The sequence below is a fragment of the Gorilla gorilla genome, chromosome 22 (assembly GCF_029281585.2).
Source record: "Gorilla gorilla gorilla isolate KB3781 chromosome 22, NHGRI_mGorGor1-v2.1_pri, whole genome shotgun sequence".
NCBI classification, from domain to species: Eukaryota; Metazoa; Chordata; class Mammalia; order Primates; family Hominidae; genus Gorilla; species Gorilla gorilla.
The window spans coordinates 23,782,274-23,794,135 of record NC_073246.2 but is presented as its reverse complement, the minus strand read 5'-3'; the positions used below and the strand labels follow the sequence as shown (position 1 = coordinate 23,794,135).

The window sequence follows — 11,862 nt, the reverse complement described above, 5'->3', positions numbered from 1 at the left end:
TTAGAAAACTACTTTTTAAGGAAACATTAGGATAATTTTTGGACTATTATAACACGAGGCAAAGCATTTGTGAGAAGTTAGCATATTGACAAAAATAAATGGCAAACTGAAGAATGATGTAAAGAAGCTCCACTAGATATTTTTTAAAAGTTTCAATACAGATTTCAAAAAACTGCTTCAGACTATAAGCAGTACACTGAGTATCACCCAACTAATAAAAATTAAATGTAAAATTAATAAAATATGGCTACAAAGTTAATTTCAAATTATTTGGTTTCTATTAAATGCAAATATTATATAAGGCAAATGGTGATAAACAAGAGTCTCCAAATCTACAGTATATGTGTTTTGAATAATATTGTATTTGTACAATTTTTATTCTAGCACAGAAAGGAATTTATGTTTCATAATCTTGGACTTATTCTGTTTTGTTCCGGTTACCAATTATCCATACATTTCCCCCAGTCTATTTTCTAACTTGGTTCATAAAATATCCTATAGGTATTCATTGGTTGAATAAAAATCCCTCAGTAATAGTTTCTAAAAGCGGGGAAGGCATAACCCTAATGAACAGCCACAAGGTATTTCCAGTTTGATGAATGCAAGTCCTTTGACATTACATTAGACCTTTTGCATTATTGATCTAATGAGGAAGAGAAATATAAGAATGGTGATTTAATATTAACCCTCAAAACTAAGACTTTGACAGCATCCTGTGCTGTCTATTAGGATAATTGTAATAAGCTGAAAAGAAAACTCACCTTAATAATTTGCCTCATAGTGAAAGACAAAATGATCACAAAAACAGTTTATTTTGCCAAAGTAGACATAGTCTGATAAATCTTAATTTTTGATATAAATTTTAAATAAATTTTACTTTGAAAAATGAAAACACTAGAAATTAAAAAAATAATTTCTACTAGTTATAGCATATTTTGAGAACTCTGTTTAATACTTTTTTTCAGCACCACTCAAAATGGAGGATAAAATGAATTACTTTTTGGGGGTAGAAATCTAAGAAATATTGTCCTCTAATTAGCTGTAATGTTTTCACCGAATATGATCTGTCAATTTGGATGATATTACATCAAACTTTTAAATACTTTATAATCATTTATCCCTGCAAATATTCATTTTCATAAGTTTTAAAACATAACATCATAAAAGCTGTTTCAAAGCAGGTAAAAATATGTGTGACTATGCCATGGAAAAATTAATAACAAGTAACTGGCGGATCTTGTACTTTGAGACCCAAATGAAACTGACCATATAGTGTATGGAAGAAGTCTTGAATAGCTCCAGTTGTCTCAGAATTGATATTTAGAGCACTAGAATACATAATATATTAATATATGTCTATAATATACACAGATCCATACATGTATACATACATCTGTACATGTATGTATCTATCTATTTCATAAGCTGATATTCCCAATTTAAATTCCACACTAGATCTGCTCTATTCCCCAACTCCTTTTTATATGGTTACTCCCTTTTCCAACAGTGCAACCATTGTCCACAGTATATAATCTCATTTGTCAGTCTTAGATTACATTGAAAGCAGTTCTAAAAGTATCAATCCATGCCAATACAAAAATATTGCTAACGAGGTTACAGAACCTTCTAGAAAGTCTTTTTTGTCTTTACACTGAAGGTATTATAGTCAAAATACTGTGCTAATGTGTTTGCAAGTTATTTGGATTCCTTCTTTGCTCCACCCTTCAGTTTGGTTGCATTTTTCCAATACGTTGAATGGAAATACTGTTAGGTTCATTTGTTTGTTGGTTTGTTTTTCATTTTAAAGATGTTTCCCTCAAACTTCTTAATTTTATTTTATTAATTATGTAAAATATTAACATGGGTCCAAAAGTAAAACCTATACCAAAAAGGGGAGTCTAAGAAGCTCACTCTTTCTTTAACACCATTTCTCCCCATTTCCATTTCTATGTATGAATAGATATATTAGTTTCCCAGGACTGCCATAAGAAAACAACAGAAGCAGCGTGGCTTGAAACAAAGGAAATTTATTCTTTCATGGTTCTGCAGCCTAGAAGTCTGAAATTAAAGTGTCAGCAGGGCTGCGCTCCCTTTGAAAGATCAATCCAGGGAAGAATCCTTGCTTGTTTCTTCTAGCTCCTGGTGGTTTCCGCATTCTTGGGCTTGTGGCAGTACAACTCCAATCTTTGCCTTTGTCTTTCCATGGCCTTCTTCCCTCTGTATGTCTGTGTCTCTAAGTCTTCTTCTCCTAAAAAAAATAAATACACAAAAAGAACCTCTACTCTACTACTCTGCTACTACTCTATACTGCTACTCTAAAAAGTTATAGCAAAAATAAGGACTTAAGGCCTACTCTAATCCAATATGACTTCATCTTAACGTGACCGTATGTACAAAGACCTTATTTTCAAATAAGATGACATTCATAGGTTTGCAGTAGACATGAATTTTGGGGGACACTATTCAACCCACTAATATGGGCAATATCATTAGTTTTAGATTTATCATTCCTGGGTTTTGTTTTGCAAAAATAAGCAAATATATGTATATTTCCTATTACTCCTCTTTCTTTTACACATATGATAGCACACTATATATACGCTATAAGGTTTTTTTTCACTTAACATTGTATGACTGTTTTTCCACTATTGGCAAAACAGATATCCCTCAGTTTTTGTTTTCTTCTCTTTTTTTTTTTTTTTTTTTTTTTGGAGACAGAGTCTCTGTCGCCCACGCTGGAGTACAGTGGCGTGATCTAGGCTCACTGCAAGCTCCGCCTCCCAGGTTCACACCATTCTCCTGCCTCCGCCTCCCGAGTAGCTGGGACTACAGGCGCCCGCCACCATGGGTAATTTTTTGTATTTTTGGTAGAGAGGGGGTTTCACTGTATTAGCCAGGATGGTCTCGATCTCCTGACCTCATGATCCACCCGCCTCGGCCTCCCAAAGTTTTCTTAAATCAGAAACATAGACTTCAGTGTGTAATTGTAATAGTGTATTCAGTCAATCTCTTATGTGTATGAATGCATCTTCACCAAACATCTTGCTATTAAAAACAATGAACAACCTGCTGCAGGTGCATTTTCATATTGTTGGAAATGTGTCTTTGTCTTAACTCCAGAAAATGAAATTGCTTAATTCAAATGTATACACATTTGTTTTAATATATACTAAAACATTTTCTTCCTTAACTTTTTAAAAGCTACACCAATTTACATTTCTATCAGCTATGTTTGAGTGTTCTTATTTCTTCTCTCTATAGCTCTTTCTCTCTCTGTATATATCTTTTGTATACATACAATATATAGGTTAATAAATTTATAAATTTTATTAAATTATATTCAGGATATATCACCTTTATTATAATGTTTTTATAATATTTTGACACTTCCAAGGATATTTTAATAAATGCACCATTTTATATCTAATAAATCAGAGCCACAGAAAGATATGGACATTTAACTGTTTTAGGCAACTAATGATTTTCTCCATTGTACAGGTTCTATGTCCCTAAGTATGATTTTTTATATATATAGTAATGTAAAAATTATTTTTCATTTTCACAATTTTTAATTTTTCTGTCTTTTCCCATGTAATTAATTGGTTTCTGGAACCAAGTCAACTTTATCCCATGTTAAAAACATTAAAACATGCTTTTTTCCATGACTTGAGAAACTAAGAAATACTAAAAAAACACTAAATATCATCTAGTAGATTTTCTAGATGTTTCTATTTTCAAACTAATGCAAGGAATGTTCTTACAACAAGAATCACATAGGCAAAAACCAATGCTATTTAAATAATTCAAATGTTTTCTGTAGAAGCATGCTTCCCATATTGATTATTAGGGACAATTTGTTTATGTGTAATGAGCTTGAGATAAATACTGAATCTAATAGATGTTTTTATTTTTCTTGTTTTGCAGGCTCTTGGAAGGAAATAATAAGATTAAGTTGCCATTGGGGAATAGTAGTAATTTCTTTGTGTATTTGTTGGTTGTTTATTTTTTTCTGTTGTTGTATTTTGTTTTGTATTTAGTCCAATAGCAAAGAGAATGAAAACACGATAGTTGTTAGGACAGAGTAATGATAACTGATACTATTGATTGAGTGTTTATAACATGTTTGATCTCTTGCTAAGTGCAGTACCTACATTAATTTTTATTTCACACAAAACTCCTACTTTGTAGTAAATAAAACAGATTTAATGAAGATAAATCACTTATTACTCCCAAATCACTTAGCTAGTCATTGGTGATATCAAGCATATCACTCAGTGTTCAGTCAGAGAACCAGAAATAGATAAATCAATAGAGATTTGACCTCATGCAGTATTTTCAGAGGCTTGACCATATGCAAACTGGTTAAGTAGTATCTGTAAATCTTCTGTCTTTGTATTTGATGTTGGACCTTGAAGTACACAGGACACAGGCAGCAGGGAAGGAGGGATAGATGTTAGATGGGTGAGAGCAAGCAGTAAATGAAACCCAAAAGTGCAAGCTGTAGCAAATGAGAGCAGGCTAAACGCTAGGTCAGTTGTTACTGCCTCTGAACCTCATTGGTATGGGTGTTCTGCATAAGCCAGACCTAACACACACAACTGACACAGGAGTTTATGAAGCCAAAAGAGGAACAAAAGGAAGGTGGAACCTTTGCAGGCTTGGCCACTGCCTCAAAGTAAGGAAACAAGCAAGTGAGTGACACAGTGGAGAGCTACAGAATGGCTGCCCCTTCACTTTCGCCCTCTGAATCTCTCCCAACAGTCTCTTCTGTGATCCAATTAGCCAGAAACATACAGAAAAGGAAATAAAAAACGTATTTCAGTGTAGCTACATTGACACATTACAAAACTACATGAAGATTCAATCGCAGAGTTTTCTATTTTCAAAATCTGTGTTCTCAAGTCCAGTGCTCTGTGGTCATCTATCATCGCAGGAAGTTTAAAGGCTTTTCTCCAAGATTTCTGACTGTAAGGGGAGGAGAAGCTGCCCATGTCCAGGCAATTGAAGAAAACACATTCTCAAAGAACTGATGCCTCATGGGAGTTAGCGAATCTTAACACTGTGCTTAGCACAATTGCCTGGAAAAAATTAGGCACTCGGTAAGTTCATTTTAAATAGATGACCACTTCAAGAAAGGTGGAGAGAGGGGGCGGAAACACAAGTCGCAATGGCTACAAAAGCAGGGCCCAGGGTGCCAGAAACTTGGTGGGCCTGAGGAACCAAGAGAATGACGGAAACCAAATCCCCTAAAATCACAGCTTAAAGTCTGGTAATTTAGCTACTGGGTTTTCACAGGATACTTGTGATCTAGTAAATAGATGTTCTTTTTATTTTATTTCCAGTTTTTTCCCCTAAATTTTTATATTAACAGGGCTATTTACCAAGTGTTCTGTGGATTTAGATTTTTCTACATTATTCACTAAAACATTTTATTATTTGTTTCCTACTATCATCCACATGCACAGATTTAAAAACTACTCAGATCTGTTAAGAAAGTACTTATATTCAGCCAGGCGCGGTGGCTCAGGCCTGTAATCCCAGCACTTTGGGAGGACAAGACGGGTGGATCACCTGAGGTCATGAGTTCGAGACCAGTCTGGCCAAATGGTGAAACACCGTCTCTACTAAATATACAAAAATTAGCCAGGCGTGGTGGCGCACACCTGTGATCCCAGCTACTTGGGAAGCTGAGGCAGGAGAATCACTGGAACCTGGGAGGCGGAGGTTGCAGTGAGCCGAGACTGAGCCATTGTACTCTAGCCTGGGCGACAACAGCAAAACTCTGTCTCAACAAAAAAAAAAAAAAGAAAAAAAAAGAAAGTACTTATATTCAGTAAACAGCCTGAATTCCAACAAGTGTCCTTTAAATCTGTTGTTTTGATAGCAATGAAAGGTATATTCTGAAGAATTTGAATGAACTATTATCTTTGAAGAGTATGTTTTTTTTTTATTTTAAGCATGTGTTAGTTTTTGTTTATCTTCTTTTATTGGCAAATAATAATTGTACATATTTCTGGGGTATTAGTGATGTTTCAATACGCATAATGTATAGTGAGAAGATAAGGATTAACTTACATATCTATCAGCTTAAACTTTTATCATTTATTTGTGTTAGGGATATTCAATATCCTCCTTCTAGCTATCTTAAAACTATATAATATATTTTTGTTAACTATAGTCATCCTGCAATGGTATACAGCAATAGAACTTATTCTTCCTATCTGGTTGTTAGAGATAATTTGTTTAATAAATTATTAAGACCATAATTTTCTGAACTATATTTTTGAGCAAGCACTTTTTAAAAATAGGACAAATATTATAGTTAATCCAAAGGGATTTTTAAGTGTAAATGAAAAATGATAATTCTTACTTTTTTGTTTTTAATGTTAGATTAGTAGTAGATTAGATTAGATGGTAGTAATAGATTAGGGCGGAGGATATGATCAAAGACAATGAAGTGTTCTAACATAAAATCACAAAATACTATTTTATTTAGGATTTCAGTCTTGATGAAGCATAAAAGCAATTTGCATCACATAAAAGTTATTTAAAAAACAAATAGTGATAAGTGGTGGGTGAAAATGGAAATCTATAAATTTGTGAGCAATAGAGTTATTAATGGGACGAGCCTATATGATCAACAGAATATCATATGCCCCAGTTAGAGTTCATGCAGGTGAAATGTGAGAATTAGTTTTGCAAAAAGCACAAAGAAAATAAATGAAAAGCTACTCATTTTTTTAAAACCTTAAATACTATAGAGCATTCTATTCATTAGCCTTTGAAGTTTCCTGTTTTTCCATTGATTATTCAGTATAATTATAACCATGCATTCTAACAAGGTCACCTAGGACATAGAGAGCTTGAGTTCAGTTTTGGAGCCTCACTCCAAAATGGAAATGAGTGCAGTTACTTAGGAAAATAATTCTTGAACCAATTAACGTACTCCTATTCTTTCCTTTATGATGCAAATTGCCATTAAAAAGCAGTGCAAAATCTTGCTGAACATCACTTAATGAATTGGGAAAGTTCATACCATCTAACTTTAAGATGTAGAGGGATTGCCGTTATAAATATTTCCAGCATTCTGAATTGTACCTTCAACATTTCTCAACAAATGAAACACATAAACCAGTTATAACTGCCAAGGTACCTCATTATATTTAATATGTAAATATTCTGTGATATAGAATAATGGCATGATTACTCATAAACACACATATGTGCACACACTACACAACATCTTTAGTTGCCAACCTTGTGGTCCTACCTCTTCATTCACCAGGAACTTACAGATCTACTTTAAAGACTTTCTCACTTCAACTGTTGTCACTATTCTGATTAATATCAAACTCATGTGGGCTGCCGGCTTAATATTGGGGCTTTAACTTTATATAAGAAACTGAAACCCTTCCCATCCCTTAACTTTTATTATTTCCTGGAATATTTTATCCCCTGAAATCTCACTTTACTTTCTCCACAGCCTAAACCATATATTCAATAATATGCGCGACTATCACCACTATCGTTGACTCTCTGGGTTGTTTTCAGCTACCATCTACTCCCTAACTCACCCCCATCTTCTTTGAGATCATTTTCCTTTATCCTACATCTCCTTACCCAGTACACAATATTTGCTGGTGGAAAAAAATTATACCAACAGGATAAACGTATTGTTGCCATTTCAAATACAATGTTGCCAAATACAGATCTAATTGTTTCATGTCTTTTACCTTATTTTATTTCTCAGCTCCATTCCACATGGTTAATCTTCTTTTTGTGGAAACATTTTCTTTTTCTCCATGGCAGATTTTTTTTTGTTTTTCCTTGCTACTACACTGGATTTTTCTCCTCAATCATCTTTGCGAACTCCTCCTCCACCACTTTGCCTCTAAATACAGAGGAGCTCTTTGGTCTTTTTCTGGATTTTCCTCTTTTTTTCTATCTCCATTCAGCTTGTTTATTTATTTATTCACTTGTCTATATAGCTTCAAATTCAATGATGTCGTGGGTGTTTTTGATAAAGAAGAAAATATTGTCCCCAATTATTCACTGACCCTTCCTGTAAGAAGATGATGGCCCTCCCAAAACATTTGGATTATCAGGACTTGCTTTAACCAATGGAGGGTGATCAGACATGATATATGCCATGTTTAAATCATCTAAGTAGAAGTTTTAAACCATCTTGTGCTTTTGCAATTCTATTTTCTTTTTCTTTTCTCCTTTTCCATGAGAATGTCTTATCTCAGAGAGAAGCATTTCTGCAACCTGCATTCAAAACTAAAGAAGACAGGTGGCATAATTATAGTCGATCTTCAGCTGACAAGTAATTGAGCAAGAAATAAAATTTTACATTTGGATGCCACAGAGATCTGGAGTTATAAGCACCCCTACTTATAATTTTCCAAAAGAATTACTCACACTTAGAATAAAATTCAAACTACTTACTTTTTCTAAAAAAAAAAAAAGAAAAAAGAAAAAAGTCCTCTATCATTTGATACTTGCCTGATTACCTAACCTTGCTTCTTTCAGGATGTTTAAGCATCTTGATTTTTTTTCTCACTTTCTCTATGGGTCATTGTACTATCTATTACCTTATTACAGCTGTTTGGAATGGTCTGCTCTGATTTTTGTATATCTTGCTCCTCTTTTTTTCCTTTAGGTCTTGGAATAAATGACATTTGAGATAGACTGTTAAGAAAAAAAAAATTTTAAACCCACTAATTTTTCACCTCCTTTTATACACTTTTTTTTTTTTTTTTGAGACAGAGTCTTGCTCGGTCGCCCAGGCTGGAGTGCAGTGGCCTGATCTCGGCTCACTGCAAGCTCAGCCTCCCGGGTTCACGCCATTCTCCTGCCTCAGCCTCCCGAGTAGCTGGGACTACAGGCGCCCGCCACCACGCCCGGCTAATTTTTTGTATTTTTAGTACAGACGGGGTTTCATCATGTTAGCCAGGATGGTCTCGATCTCCTGACCTCGTGATCCACCCGTCTCGGCCTCCCAAAGGGCTGGGATTACAAGCGTGAGCCACTGGGCCCGGCCTTTTTTTTGTTTGTTTTTTAGACGGAGTCTCGTTCTGTCATCAGGCTAAAGTGCAGTGGTGTAATCTTGACTCACTGCAACCTCCGTCTTCTGGGTTCAAATGATTCTCCTGCCTCAGCCTCCTGAGTAGTTGAGACTACAGGTGCATACCACCACGCCCAGCTAATTTTTGTGTTTTTAGTAGAGATGAGGTTTCACCATGTTGGCCAGGATGGTCTCGATCTCTTGACCTCTTGATCTGCCCACCTCAGCCTCCCAAAGTGCTGGGATTACAGGCGTGAGCCAAAGTGCCTAGGTTTTACTTACTCTTGGATCACTGCAACCTCTGCCTTCCGGGTTCAAATGATTCTCCTGCCTCAGCCTCCCGAGTAGCTGAGACTACAGGTGCATACCACCACGCCCAGCTAATTTTTGTGTTTTTCGTAGAGATGGGGTTTCACCATGTTGGCCAGGATGGTCTCGATCTCTTGACCTCTTGATCTGCCCACCTCAGCCTCCCAAAGTGCTGGGATTACAGGTGTGAGCCAAAGTGCCCAGGTTTTATTTACTCTGTTTGTGCAAGCGGAATCTTTAGAATCATGCCATTATCCTGGGCACAAATCTGCTACAAGCTTCAATTTCCTCTAAGTCTCAGTTTCAGTTATTCCCTTCCAGGCTGAGTCCCATGGGTAAAGCTCTACCTAGGATTAAGTTTCCTTGTATAACCCTTTCATTTTTTCTATAACATTTCCGTTCCTTCTCTAGTCCAAGGTCAAGGTACATTCTCTTCTTATCATCTAAATCTTTGCAAATGCACATTAATTGGATTCAAATCACCATTCTTACTCTTAACCTGTATATACATATCAAAGGTGAAAATGAAGGTCAAGTAAAGAAATTTTCCCTGATAGAATATTGTTAACCAATTCAGCCACTCCAAATATTAGGGCAGGCTTATCCCTTAACACATTACCCATTTAAACTAAATGCCTCCCACTACCAAGTCTTGCTGAAAACTTACAGTTATGTGTATTGGAAAACACAGCTACTCTCAGTGTTTCTAAAAATACAATGTGTGACTCATCTGCGACAGAATCACCTGGATGCTTGCTAAGAATGCAAAGTCCTGATTCACATCTCAGAAGTACTTCATGAGAATCACAAAGATTAGGGAGAAGGAATTTGATTCTTATGTGCTTTAAAAATAAATACATTTAAGGTGTAATAAGAATAAGTGCTTAAATAGGTTTACATAATGCAACGAACCCACTGAAAATTACCCATCTATTTCTCTTTGTTTTCATGTGGTAGCAATAATCCTCTTCTCTCCTTCAGGATGGACCAATATCTTGTCCTATCAGAAATGCTATTCACCTGTTAAGAATGCAATAACCAAAGAGTATGGATATGTAGTAAATCTTTCCAGAAGCTAGCCAGACATTAGAGCATAATATCACATTGATGTTGTTCCAAGAAATTTGGAAATTTTAGACACTACTGGTTACATCTGAATAATTCAGTTTGGCTAATGTAAGAGTTCTTATTATTAGCCTACTTGGTTAGCTTCAAGAAACTGACCTTGGCTTACTTCCCAGGACTTTATGTTTTAGAAAGAGATTTAATTCATAAACTTATTCTGAACTAGCTTGTGTCTGAAGTAACCTTTAAAGTAGTTAAGCAACTATGCACTTTCTTAAACCATTAGGTTAATTAATCTATGAAGATTACTAAATGGTTAATATTTTAAAATACATTTTTTACAAAATTTCTAGACAATAATAAACTTTTAGGCATTATACACTAAGAAAAATATTTTTTTCATTTCAATTAATTAAATTCTAAGTATTTTATGCATCCCTGGTAAAAAAATAGTCCAAACATTGTTCAACAGTGCCACTAATCACAAGACATTACCAATACAATTATTTGTTAATGTCAGTTAGGAATAAATATATACATTTAAAAACACTCTGAAACAAAACATCATTTTATTTCTGGAACCGTCTTAAACATGTGAAACTCAGATAAAAGACTTTGAGAAAAATAGACATCTTTGCAATCTGAAAATGAATATCGAGTTTTGCAATATCAGAATCAATAAGCTTCTAGTCGAAAGGCAAGTAACACAAGCAATTAAGCAATGGGTTCTGGATTCAGACTTTCTGGTTACAGACTTTAGCCATATCATAATATTTTCAAAAAGTTAAAGTCTCAATTTCCTAACATAGATGGTTTGATAAGAAAATGAGTTATTAATATAAGATATAGTCAGTGCTCACTAGATGTTATCTATTAAAGCATAGAGCTTTTTCTTTATTTATTCCAAAGTAGCTATATATATTTTTTAAATATGGACTTTTCTAGATCTGACATTGTACGTATGTCACACACGTATCTGAGCTTAAGTTTCATTGACTATGTTCCTTTCTTTGATATAATAAGAAACCAAATTTGATGGAGCTATACATATTTTTCCAAGGACTGAAGACCATCTCAAATAAACCTGGAACATCTGAGTTTTTAAAAGACATGATATATTATTTTAATTAACATTTCAATTGGAATTATTTCTGTACTTTAAAACGTGTCAACAAAACCCTGCTTCTGCTTGCTTTGGTTTCCATTTTATAAGTGAATGCCTTATGAAATAATCAGCATCTTTTACAAGCAAATTAAGATGAATAATCACAGCTGCGGTCACAGATCCAACAGACACAGTGGGCTGGCCCATTACCATATGATGTACATTCTCAGGTGAAGAAAAATCTGAAAGGTGAAGTTCATTTAGCTTCCAGTCTCAGGTGATGGGGTATCATAATAAAGAAGAGCATAGGAAGGAA

The 11,862-nt window shown here is 34.7% G+C and overlaps 1 long non-coding RNA gene across 1 annotated transcript in view; it reads right to left on the bottom strand.

Moving 5' to 3' along the window:
• Positions 1 to 2,011: 2,011 nt before the first annotated feature.
• Positions 2,012 to 11,862, bottom strand: part of LOC109024471 (uncharacterized) — a 50,373-nt gene continuing 40,522 nt past the window's right edge. The window contains exon 5 of the long non-coding RNA XR_002003975.2: positions 2,012 to 2,248. This is a non-coding gene — a long non-coding RNA (uncharacterized lncRNA). The remainder of the gene's footprint in view (positions 2,249 to 11,862) is intronic.